Below are 13,435 nucleotides of genomic sequence, written 5' to 3'. Positions count from 1 at the left end.
GCGTGCCTTCCTCACGTGCTAGCATTGTTTAGATGGGAATAAAGCAGTCTGTCCCCAGGGAGATAAGAGAGTTGAAGGCAGCCAGGCATACAGTCTAAGCATGCGATCGTTGTATTTGTTGAAACCCAGAAGCCCATTTTTGTCAAAGCAACAAAGCTCTAAATCTGTTTCAGATCATACCAGTACTCTTTTTTTGGGGGACTATGTATGGAGGTAGGTATGCAGCTCAGTGAAGTACAAAGGTGCTTCATAGTTGGGAAGCCGTGGCTTCCATCCCCAGCACTTCATAAACCGGGTGTGGTGTGGTAGATTCTCCTGTAATCCCAGCTCTCAGGCAGTGGAAGCGGGAGAATTAGGCATTCGAGGTCATCCGTGGCTACCTAGTGGGTTTCACTCAACCTGGGCTGTACGAAACTCCTGTGCCAAAATAGGAGTGCTTGTTTGCTTGTTGTTTGAGACCTGGTCTCAGCCCAGGCTCATCTAGAACTCACTACGTGGCAATTCTGACTTTGAACTCTGGATAAACTTCCTGTCTCAGCTTTCTGAGAGCCGGTATTACAGGTTCGAACCACCAGTCCCAGCTCTGACAATAATTCCACACCAGGGCTTCCTTCAACCCAAAAGGGACCTCAAAGAGTCTCAAAAAAATGTCATGTGGCCAACTGTAAAATACTTCGCTTCTCAGCCATTCAGTCTCCTAGTGCAGAAAGGAAGAAGCAGGCTTGCCTGAGTCTTAGAGCTAGTTAAGACATACAATCTCAGGCCTGCAGGGGATTCTGACCCGTGGTATAAGACCTGGATTTAAACAAGGAATCCAAACCACACACCTGGCGTTATCAGAACGGATATTCCATTAGATCTGCCGGGCTGATAGACAAGGTAGGGGTGAGTACTCCAGATATATCCTCCTTTAGTGGAAATAGGTTGCTAGTAGCTCTTTTAGAGAGAACGTGTGCCGGAAGGGGAGGGGTCAAGTCAGTGCGTTCTTCTCTGTGATGTGTGCTGTCACCGAATATATAGAATTAGGTAGGATTTTGTTTGTTTCAACCCAAGCCCAGCATTGCCTGCCTCTCCCCACTCTCCTCTGTTCCCACCATCGTAGCTCTCCAGACAGGGCCCACACATTGATTTGAATTTTCAACACTTAGCACCTGACTTAGATCACTGACTCAAAGAACAGGACAGGTCAGTCTGCCTCACACCTCACCCAGCGTCTTGGGATTAGCATCCAAAACAAACAGATCAGAGCCGGGATGTGGACTCCCGAGAGAAGTTCCCACGTGTGAGAAAGCCCAGGAGATGGCGTTTCTCAAGCTCACTGATGTCACCGAGGTTCGCAGTCCAAGACTTTACCTTACTGAGGTCACTGGCGGTTGGAGCCTTCCAGAAGTACTGAAGAGCTAGGCTGGTGGATTAAGAGGAGTGGGGGATGGGGAGGCGAGGGGGGTGGAGTCCTGCCTGCTAATCAAAGAAGAAACCAAATAAAGTCCAAGAAAAATACAACGCTATTGTTTTGGGGGCACGGGATGCTGGTGGCTAGGAGGCTTCATTGAGTAATCCAAGTTACGCCCTTTCTCTGTGGGACTGAAGGAATGTTGGCTGTGTCCCTGGAGGCCAGGTGGGAGGTGGGTAGACAGGTCTATGAAGATGAGAATTTCTGGAGCCTGTAATTCTGAATGTCCTCTTGGCCTTGCAGCTGGGAGGCTGGGACGCCAAGAAGAAATGGAGACCAGGATCAAGGAGCAGTGGCCAGGGTTGGGATGGGGAGAAAGGGTGCAATGGAAGAAAACTGGGTGAAGAAGAAGGTTGTGGCGGTGCCACCGTCTCCTACACAGGGGCTCTGTGTCCTCAAGAGCTCCTGGTGGCAGTGGCTCTTTCTCATGGAGCCACAGGGTGGATACCCGGGGAGAGGTGGCAATGTCTGAGTCTGGGGTGTGACAGGAAGCAGGAAGTACCAGTCATTTCACAAGACACTTTGACATTGGAAAGCGAGCCAGCAAAACCTGGCAGACCCCCAAGCTGGGCTGGGAAAGTCTGGCCCAGTGTGAAGAACTCTTGGCTTCCCGTCGGGCTGTGGGTTTGTTGAAAAACAGGGCAGTCTACACGGTTGGGATGCCAGTCCACCTCAAAACTCACTTTCTCTTCCCAACCTCGACTGTTTGTGTGTGATGACATGCCTACTGCCGCTGCTTCTGGTGAACTTCCACGGCCCAAGGAAGGGGTTAGGTGGCCAGATGATGTCTTGATGGGAGTGTCTGTCTTCTAGCAAGCCCGAAGTATAGTCCTTATAGATGTACACCAGTTCCCTTCATCACTTTTCCTCAATCTTCCTCATTTTAATTAAAAAAAATTTTTAAATTTACTTGTGTTCTGCTTGTATGGATATCTGTGTGAGGGTGTTGGATCCTGGAGTTACAGACAGTCATGATCTGCCATGTGGATGCTGGGAATTGAACCTGGGTCTCAGGAAAGAGCATTCACTGAGTCATCTTTCCAGCCCCTCATCTTTTGATTTTTTTTAAATCAAGAATCCTCTTCATGTGTCCTCAGCTCTGGATTTTCTTGTCCTTCTTTTTTGAGAGACTTTTCTTACTGGGTCAGCTAGTCCAAGTCAACCGTGGATCCTTCATCCCTTCCCAGAATGAGGACTTCTTTCCCAAACTCTGCCTCACACTTCAACTTATCTTCTTAAACTACAAAAGATGAAGACTTGGGATGTTCCCCTCCATGCCCACCCGGATGGGAAGAGTGTCAGAGATGTGTCCACCATGTTTGGTCTTGGTGTCCCCGAGATTTCTTCTGAAACACTTGCTGGAATGGCTTTTATTCCTAGGACTCAGGACTCGCAGGGTAGAAGTGAACACCGATCCCCTGTGGAGCAGCATGCTTGATTCAGAAGTCCTAGGTTCTCTCTTGATCCGCTTAGTCTGAGAATTTGAGTCATTTCTCTTGGCTTCAGTTTCTGTCTTAGGCAAAGCCACCTTGACTAGAGTCAGCGTCCAGGGACTGGGGAGATAGCTTAGGCAGTGAAACACTTGCCCTGTAAGTAGGAGGATCCCAGGTACTCTCATAAAACAAAACAAAACAAACAAAAAAACAGGTGCAGTGGTATGCACCTGCAATCCCAATGGTGGAGAGGCGGAGACAGGAGAATCCCTGGGGCTCCCCGACTAGCAAGTCTAGCAAATCATAACCCCCACGTTCAGTGAGAGACTCTGTCCCAAAAAACAAGGTGGAGGCGATTGAGGAAGGCATCTGATATTGACCCCCAACTTCTACACACGCATACATACATTGTGCACACTTGAACACGTATATACTTCATACACATACATGTATATCCATGATATACACAGACGCACACATGAACACATATGCACCGTATGCCACCCACCTCAAAGTTCATGTGCAACTCTTCATTCATTCATTCATTCATTCACTCACTCATTCATTCATTCATTTATTCTTGAATTTACTTAGGCTGGGAGATTTCCCTGGGAGATTTTAAAAATACTCCCCAGTGGAGAAACCGAGACAGTGAACTCAGGAAGAGTTTTGGATGAAAGAGGGATTAGAAGCATTCAAAGTCTTTCTGGGTTGAAAGCCAGCAACCCATTTGCCTTGAAACAAACCAGCGCTTTACCCTAGTCACAAGGAAGAGCTGGGTACAGTTGCAGTGCTAACCCCAGTCTCTAGGGTTTAGAGTTTGAATGATACCCGCTATGAAAAATATCCTTGAGCCAGACAGACAAGGGATGAGCCAGCCTGGAAAGACTTCCATCATGCCAATAGCTCTGTTTACAGCTGGGCATACGAACAGAGTTTAGATGTGATTGATTTCCATCACTTGAAAAAACAAGCAAACAACAACAACAACAACAAAAAGCGATCTGGTCAGTAAAAGGCACCTGAACACGAGCCTGTCTGTGTCTGTCTTCTGTTTCTGTGACAGGACATAGAACTACTCCACCCCAGAATTCGAACATCTCCTGTGTCCTTACCATAACCAATCTATCAGTGTCCTCAAATAGAAATTTGAGCTTGCCGAGCAATGCTTTGGATGTTCTTTGCCAAGTACTCAGCTAATGGTCCTCTCCATAAATCCTTGGTTGGGAGAAGGGGACATCCTAAATTCCATAGCTGGGAAGTAGAGTGGCTGAGTACAAAAGCCAGGTCTGTCTGTTGCTGAAGCCTGGGCCTTGCTCGTCTATGAACAACAACATCCAAACCTGGGATGCCAATTGGACAGATGATATGGTCCTGATAGTTTATGCCACGAGTTTCCCAGGACAAATGTCATGACAAACATCACTTGGACCTGGCCAGATGGCTGAGTAGGTAAAGGTGCCTGCTGCTAGGACTGACTGTCTGAGTTCGGTCAGGTCCTAGGGCTGACGTGTTGGGAAGAGAGCTGACTTCTGAAAGTTGCCCTTGGACTTCACACATGTATTGCATATACCTCCTCCCTTGATAAATAAATGTATGTAATAAAAAAGAAAAATATCACTATTGCCTGGAAGGAAAGATCAGGATTCAATAGCCATGCAGGAGAGAGGAATGTCTTTAAGGTCCATCTCAGGATGGTTATTATATAATTCCCCCAAGTTTTCTGAATGTTGGAAAATTTCACAATAAATTAGCAGAGAGAAAAAGAAGGATGGTACAATGGAGTGAGGTGAGGTTCTTCTGAGACCAGGCAGGGTGGCACACCCCTGTAATCCCAGAACTCAGGAGGCTGAGGTTTGTCACTGTGGGTTCTATGTTAGCAGGACTCTATAGTGAAATGAGATAGGTAGCTAGCTAGCTAGATAGACAGACAGACAGACAGATAGATAGATTGAGGCTGATGAGATAACACAGCAGTGATTTTCCATCTTCCTAATGCTGCAACCTTTTGATTCAGTTCCTCACGTTGTGGTGACCCCCAAACATAAAATTATTTCTTTGCTACTTTCTAACTCTAATCTTACTGCTGATATGAATCTTAATGTAAGTACCTGCTATGCGGGGTATCTGCTATGTGACCCCTAAGGGGTTTTTCCCCACAGACTGAGAACCACTGGCATAGGGGGTAAAGATGTTTGCCAAGCCTGATAGGCTCAGTTTAATCCCTGACAGTCACATGGTGGGATGAGAAAAGTGACTTTCTCCAGTTGTCCTGGAATCTTCACTTGTGTCATGGTACACACACTCTCTCTCTCTCACACACACACATGAAAGGTAAGCAAATGTAATAAACACCCATGTATATGCTCATGTCTATATTTGGGGAGAGAAAGAGAGAGTGGAGAGATAAGAAAAGAAAGAAGAGCTATAATTTGGAAGCCACACGGAGGGTCTCTGGCCAAGAATCTAAATTCTAAGCTCAGTGTTCTCTAGAAGAAAGACATTCTTCCAGTGGCCTGACACACTCGGGAGTGGCGGCGGGGCAGGGAGCGGGTCTCCTCAGCATAATTCAGAGAACTCAGACCCTGAGTGCAGGAACAAAATACTCTTTTCTCCAGACCTTGCTGGCCTACACATTACATAACGTAGAGTTATGTGTCTGCCGCAAGGCTGGCAGGAGCCTGAATGTGATATGTTGATAATACATGGAGTCTTGCATGCAAACTTTGTTTATATGTTAGGCTCTCCCTCCGAGCGTAAGGGCAGGTAGCTGGCTGCAGGTCTGCACCGAAGCTTGAAAGACTCAGTATTTTATGGTCTCTGGTGTTTATTTTGCTGTCTAACTGTGTTATCCATTGTGAGTTTGGCTAAAACGAAACGCTGTAAAGAAATGAAGAAAGCATCCTTTGATACCAAAGCAACATATTTCCTCATGGGTCTTATTGTCTAGCGGTACTCTGTCCACAGAGAAGGGCCACACATGGTCAGAATGCAAACTTTGGTAGCCCTATTTTTTTTGTGTGTGTTGTTGTTTTATTGTTCAATTTTCCTCTAAGTCCTTTTTTGATATGAAGACCCATCTAAATACTCAATCAAGTTTTATGTCAATGTTAACTCTAGCTAGCCTCTCATCTTTGAGTTGAGGAAGCCACATTCTGATCTGGAACTTCCAAACCATCAGCTTGGAGTGGGGAAAGGAGACCAGTCCCTTTCAGGAAGCCTTCACTGTCCCAGCCAAGAGGAAGCTTAGGCCTCAGGTTGAGGCAGGTTCCTACGAAGCAGCCAAGAGTTTGCAAAACAAGCATTGAGACGAGATGAGGAGGCTCAGGCGTCGGAGACATCGTAAGGTTGCAACAGTCTTGGAAAACTGAGCTGACAGAAGAGCCCTGAGGAGCCAGGACTGTGACACAGCTGTCTTGGCAGGGCTAGGGTCCCCTTGTGCTCACCGCCTGGGTCTTGGGTCTCAGTAAAGAAGGGCTAACTGGTTGGGATAATAGTCCCGTGTTTATATTTGAGAAGGGGATACCGCATTTCCAGGATAATCCCCTCCAGCCTCCTCTTAGGCTAAGATTTCCAAGTGGTCTAGAATGTTGAAGAGAAATCAGGGGCTGATTACCTGGCCGACAGGGCTGCAATCACACCTTTCAATATGAATTATGCCCTCTTTGAGTTCAATGACATTGAGCATCCAGGCTCTGGCTGGGGCAAAGCCTGTTCAATGGTTTCCATCAGCGGCTTAAGACAATGATTTGAATGGACAAAGTCCCCTCACTGTGCTTGGTAAGCAGGAAATGAACGCTTGTTTGCAAATAAGATTGGGAAACGCGATCAGCTTCTTGTTTGGCATCTGTCTTGGGGTAAGCAGCTCCCGATAAGACTAATGTCGAAACATGTTAGAAGGCACCAGTGGTGGTGGGAGCCTTCCCTCTCCTTCCCGGTCCCGCCCTTACCCTCTGTGTTTGGTTTGATGCGACAGGGTCTCAGCCTGTAGTAAGCTAGCTTCAAGCTGACTTCAAGTGCCTGACAGTTCTCCTGCCTCAGCCTCCCAGGTGCTAGGACTACAGATATGAGCCATCATGCCTGGCTGTATTCCCAACTTATATGTGTCTGAAGCAGCAAAGGCAAAAAAGAAGTTATCGCTTGAAAGTTTGTTTCTTTGAGGGGATTTAAATACAGCAGGGACCCATTTGACATAACACATCTTTTATATTCTGTCTTTTTTATTTAAAGTTGTTTTCATTTTTGGGTTTTGAGACAGTCTTGCTACATGTATCCGGATGGGCTGGAATTCTCTATGTGGGCCAGGCTGGCTTAGAGCCCCCAGCAATCCTCCTGCCTCAACCTCTCCCTGCTTACACATGGCTTTTCTAGATTTCTGTTTCTATTCTTTGCCTTCTCTGACATCTTCCCCGAAGAAGATCTCCTTTATCAAATAGAATAAAAAAATTGGCTGACTTGGATGCAAGCCAATATCATACAGCCATTATACTAGCAGCTTTGGTGCAGCCTCAGTTTGGGGACAAGGGACTTGGTACATGGAAAGCACGGAGTGTTAGATTGGGAAGAAGGGGACTGTGGCTGGGGAAAGAGAGAGATTACAGGCTTCTATCTGACTGAGGGTGCTTTGAACCCATGTATATCTTGATGCAGTACTTTTTGGAAAAAAATTGACATCCACAATCCTTCATTATGGGGGAATATCATCTTCAAGTTTTGAGTTCTTAATAATCTTTTTGCATGTGTGTGTGTATATGTGCAGTGTGCATGTGTAAAGGGGCAGAGAACACCCTCAGGTGTCATTTTCCAGGCCTGCCAACCCTTTTATTTATTTAATTAAAAATTGTTTATTTTGTGTGGGTGTGTGTTCTTGAGTATGTATACATACTTATATTTACCATGTGTGTGAGTGAAGGTGACCATGAAAGCCAGAAGAGAGCATTAGAGCCCTTGAACTAAAGTTATTAGGCAGTTGTGAGCTTCCTGATATGGGTGCTTGGAACTGAACCTTGGTCTTCTACAAAAATAAGTTCTCTTAACCCTAGAGCTGTCTCTCTTGGTCCTCCTTTCAAAGCTTTTATTTTCTGTTTATTTCTTTACTTTTATGTTTAAGTGGCTTTGCCTGCTTTTGTGCATGTGTACCACATGCGTGCAGTACTTGCCCCCTTCTGCAAAGATGCCAAGGGACATACATGTAATATGACTTAAAACAAACAAGCAAATGAAAACAACAACAGCAACAAAATAGAGTCTTGGCAGTTAGGATGAAGTGATACCGGAGTAGGATGGGTCTGTGTAAATAGGAAATTTAGAGTCTCTTGCAGAAGGGAGATAACAAGAGATCATGTAACCTGAGCCATGTCTGAGATGGAGGATTGGTGTGGAGGTACCCACACATCAAGGGACCCTGGTGTGGGAAGTCCTTTTGTATATGTATTGCTTTTATTGGTTAACAAAGAAGCTGGCTTGGCCTGTGATAGGGCAAAGTAAAGCTAGGCAGAGAAAACTCACCTAAATGCTGGGAGAAAGAAGGTGGAGTCAGAGAGACGCCATTGTAATCGCCAGAGGGGAAAGATAGAAGCAGTCAAATGGAACCTTGCCAGTAGGCCATGAGCCTCGTGGTAAAATATAAAATAATGGAGATGGGGTAATTCTAGATGTAAGAGCTAGCCAATAAGAAGCTAGAGCTAGTTGGCCAAGCAGTGATTTAATTATACAGTTTCTGTGTGGTTATTTCGAGTCAGGGCAGCCGGGAACCAACAAGCAGCGTCTGAAAGCAGAACCCCTGAGATTACTGGAAGCTGGGAGCGAGAGATTGCAGAGACCCTTCTCTAGAGCCTCCAGAGAGGGTCATCCCCTTCGCTCTCAGTTTCTAGGTGGATGTTAGAATGCTTTGCATGCCGTTTTTAATGCACTCAGCGTGTGGTAACTGTTTGGCAGCCCCAGGATAGGAATGTGTTTAGCTTCCATAGGGACGAGTAATTTGGAAAGGAGTAGCAGTTACCAGTTCACCTGAGCCAAGCAGCACCAGTAGCCCATGATTTTCCCAACGGAGTCAGTGGGAGGTTCTCAGATCATATATGTCTGGTACCACTGGGGCCCCACGTCTTCTCTTAGCCTAGAGGAGTTTCTGTGGCAGAGAATTGTGTCAGCAGCACACATGACTTGGGATGCATTGCTAAGTGGCTAGGATGTCATGGAGACATCGTTTGGTATGATGGCCTTCTGCTTTGACTCCCTCTTCCTTCTCTCTCTTTACCCTGGAAGGGAGGGGGAGAGAGAAAGAGAGAGATAGAAAAAGAGAGAGAGAGAAAGAGAGAGAGAGAGAGAGAGAGAGAGCGCTAGAACTTCATTGTTGTCTTTTTGCTGCTGCCAGGACCACAGTGTCTACATGATTCTGAACTGAGATGGTTCTTTGGCCACTTGGCTTCTGCTCCAGGGGCAAGAAGCCAGGGAGGCAGCCTCTCTTGTCTCAGGCCCTATGCTTTGCTTAAAACTGTGAACCATGGAACCATGGGAAATGCTCTGAGAGCAATGTTAAAACTGTCTTCCTTTTGCTTGAGGCGGCTGAGGTTCACAGGAGAGACGGATGCTCAAAATGCTCTTGTCTCAGTGACACTAGACTTTACATCTGTGCACCATGATCCTTGCTGTAGCTGCACACCACAACTCTCTCTGCCTTCTACTTTTCCAAGGGGGCCAGAGAGATAGCTCAGTGGCTAGGTACACTGGCTGCTCTTCCAGGGAATTCTGGTTCCATTCCCAGCACCCACATGGAGGCTCACAACTGTTTGTAACTCCAGTTTCAAGGTATCTGATGCCCACTTCTGGCCTCCATGAGCACTGGGCACTCACATGGGTCACATTCAAAGATGCAGAAAATACACGCAAACCTATAAAATAAAAATTAAAATAAAACCCAGGTGCATCCATGTTTTTGCCATCAGATCAGCTGGGGTTGTTGTTCCTTTCTCTGTGCAGTGTCTGCTTTCTGTGGGCTGTGTGTATGTGTGTGTGTGTGTGTATGTGTGTGTGTGTATGTGTGTGTATACATTTACATAGGTGTGGGTATACATTTAGTGATTTCACATAGAAGTCATAGGACACCAGCCTGGGGTGTTGTTACTCAGGTGCCATCCACGTTTTTTTTCAAACCAAGTCTCTCACTGGCTTGGGACTTACCAGTAGGCTAAGCTGGTAGGCCCAGTAACAGTAGGCCAGTGAATCAGAGGGTTCCTTCTGTCTTTTCCTCTCTAACTCTGGGATTATAAGCACTGATATCATGCCTGGTTGTATTTTCATGGGTTCTAGAGATCCAGCCAAGGCCCCCATGCTTGCAAGGCAAGCATTTTACTACCTGAACTATCCCTCCATCCTGCATGGGTCACTGTTTTCAAGAAGCGATGGAGAAAGATGCTTGCGGAGCACGTGTCTTTACATGTACCATGCTGAGCGTTGCCCTGACTTAACAAAGGAGGAGGGTGTGGCTCAAAGAAGTCCAAGTCGTATACAAGATCATGTGGCTGTGAAGCAGAGCTGGGATCCAGATTTCTCCAGGGAGGCTGGAGAAAAGGGACCACACCCGTGAGACATGCTACTTTCCTGGGGGTATGGTAGCAACCAGCAAAAAAGGAGAGGGAAAATGGCAAGACCATGCTACCTTTCAGCTCCCTGTCACTTTCTTCCAGCCCGACTGTTTCTTGTTTCTATGGCAACAAAAGCAATCTTAATAGCAATGCTTATCTCTTAAAAAAAAAAGCGTCGATTTCTTTTCCTGCTCTGCACCCTCCTAACAAGGAGAACACACAATGGAAGAGTACACACAAGACAGCCCATCTCCCACTTAAAGGTCCAGTATCAGAATCAAACCCCAGTCAACAGGATGTGCACATTTAGTGGGAACCCACGATGCCCAAGAGGCCAGGAGCAATGTTTGGGCTCCTCTGTTTGGGTTGGTCACTAGTCTTGAGGGAGATGACTCAGGTGCTGCTTGGCAAAGTCAACAGGCCCAAAATAAGGATGCTCTATGAAGGAGGCAGCTACTGGCCACCACTGGCCACCCTCGGTCCACCTCCCCTCCTTTCTGGTCACGTCTCTGCGCTCCTAGACTCGTCCCAGTTGCTGTAGTCCCTACCACATCCTGCTCTCTCTCTTGTTCGGGATTCTTGGCTGAGATTTGACCCCACCTCTCTCCAATGACCTGAATTTTGCAGTGGAACGAGCAGAAGTCCAGGCATCTCCAGGGCTCTGCTCTAACGCAGAAACCAGGTATCTGGAGGGCAGCACTCATTTTCAACACTTATAAATAATAAGATTTATACTTAATGACATAACAAATATGTCTTTCTGTTCTAAAACTTTATCTATTTTAGGTTGTGTTTCATGTTGTCTGGACAGACCTTGAACTTACTATATAGCTGATAGTGACCTTAAATTTCTGATTCTGTCTTTTAAAAAATATTTTATTTATTTATTTGTTGAATTTTTGAGACAGAGTCTCACTATGTAGTAGCTTTGGCTGTCCTGGAACTCACTATGTAGACAAGGCTAGCCTTGAACTCACTGAGATCCAATTTCCTCAGTCTCCAAGGTGGTGGGATCAGAGGTGTGGACCACTATGCCCAGTTAACTCAGTGCTGGGGATCGGACTCAGGGCTTCAAGTACGCTAGAGCACTCAGTCAACAGAGTCATATCCTTAGCTCTTGTCCTAAAACTTTAAAAGTGTGGGTGCTATCCCTTTTCCAATCCTTCTCTTGAAGACCTTAATGAAAAAAGCCTTCTTTTTTCCCCCTCTAACAGTGACTCACGTTGACCTCCAAAGCACTTATAAAAGTTAATAGATATTCTTTTATGATTTTATCGGTTTTTTGAATTATTTCATGGAGGTATATTTTGTCTCCTGAGCAAGCTGGTAAGCTAGCTATCATAGAATTATGTTGTTCACATATTTGTGGAATTTAATTATGAATTCCTGTGTATTCAATTGTGGCTTTCCCTCACTGGGTTTGCAGTTTAATTCTTACACAGTGTAGATATGTTTACGAATGCACACGGGGAAGAGTAAGGAGGATTCCCAAGCAGAGACAGGCAAGGGCTAGATCATTGGTATTATGTCTTGTGCCGATCCCAAATGATACTCATTTACCAAGCTGCGTTTTTGTGAGGCCCCCTTTTGCTGCAGGATCCTCTGTCTCATTGGCCTTTGGGGCTCTCTGTCTTTCCACCACTGTCTTGTCGTCTTTCATTCACCTAAGCTTGGCTGGAGATAGGATTACCAATAGGGTCTGTGATTAAGGGTTTTGGTGGCTGTTTTTGATCTCTCCCCTGAACTAATTAAGGCTGGACAAAGCAAGGCCATGAGTTCATTAAAGGGGCAGGCACTGATTGAGTCCCTGTCCAATTTTAGGCACCGCACTGCAACGGCAGGCAGTAAACCTCACAAAACGGACAGAGCAAATGACTAGAAATTGGACTGGGGAGATGGCTCATGGGGAGTAGAACATGATATAAGGAGGAGGACCTGAGATCCCCACACCTTCAAAACCCGAGTGTTGGGGGCGTGTCTGAAACATCAGCACTGGGGGAGCTGGAGACTCAGTGACTCAGATTCATTGAAAGACCCTGTCTCAAAAACTTAAGACAGAAGGAAACATCCAACATGGAACTCTGGTTTCAGCATACAAGTGCACACACGTGAACATATACAAACACACACACGACATACACACAGGCATACGCATACACAACACACATATTATTAAGTCTGTAAGACACAGTTGAAGAAAGGGAGCGAGCTAAGAGGAAGAGGTGGAGGGTCCTTTCCTTTGCCAGGGTAGATAGGGAAGGGCTCCCTAAAACCTGACACCTAAACATGAAGGGTTAGAGTGAAGATGGGGGAGCAGGACACCGTGTGTGTGTGTGTGTGTGTGTGTGTGTGTATGTGTGCATGTGTGTGCACACACTCATGTGCACAGGATAATCCAGGCAGAGACAAAAGTATAGTCCAAGGCACTGAGGTATGGAGGAGGTTGGTATTTTAGAAGAACCCCCCCACATATGTGTGTATGCATCTATAATATATATTATTATGTAATATAGTAATGCTATATTATAATATATAATATTAATATTAACTAATATTATTCTCTCTCTGTATAGATATGTGCACACAAGTGTCATGTGTCTTGGCTGGAGGTCAGAGACCAGGTTTAGAGAGCCAGCTGTCTCCTTCCACCGGGTTCAGAAGGAACTCAGGCCACCGGGCTTGGCTGAAGTCACCTTTCCTGACTGAGCCATTTCCCCTGGCCCCATCATGCCAGCATCTTAAGAGCCAGGCCTGGCTTTCCCGAGGTTTCAGATGTAGATGGAGCCCGTAGCATAGAGGCAGAGGATGCAAAATGTACCTGCAGCCCGAGGAGAGCCAAGCTCTGTGCTCCTGTCTGCCCACCATGCTTCAAGGGCTGCAGTTGCTCCAGCGTGCAGCTCTGAAGGGCAGTCGGAATGGACCAGCTGTCAGAACCGCGGAGTCTGGGGCCCAGCCGTCAGGATGTG

This window comes from Alexandromys fortis, unplaced genomic scaffold, assembly GCF_014885135.2.
Source record: "Alexandromys fortis isolate MF-2015 unplaced genomic scaffold, M_Fortis_MF-2015_v1.1 scaffold_39, whole genome shotgun sequence".
Classification (NCBI taxonomy): Eukaryota; Metazoa; Chordata; class Mammalia; order Rodentia; family Cricetidae; genus Alexandromys; species Alexandromys fortis.
This window is presented reverse-complemented; position numbering follows the sequence as displayed.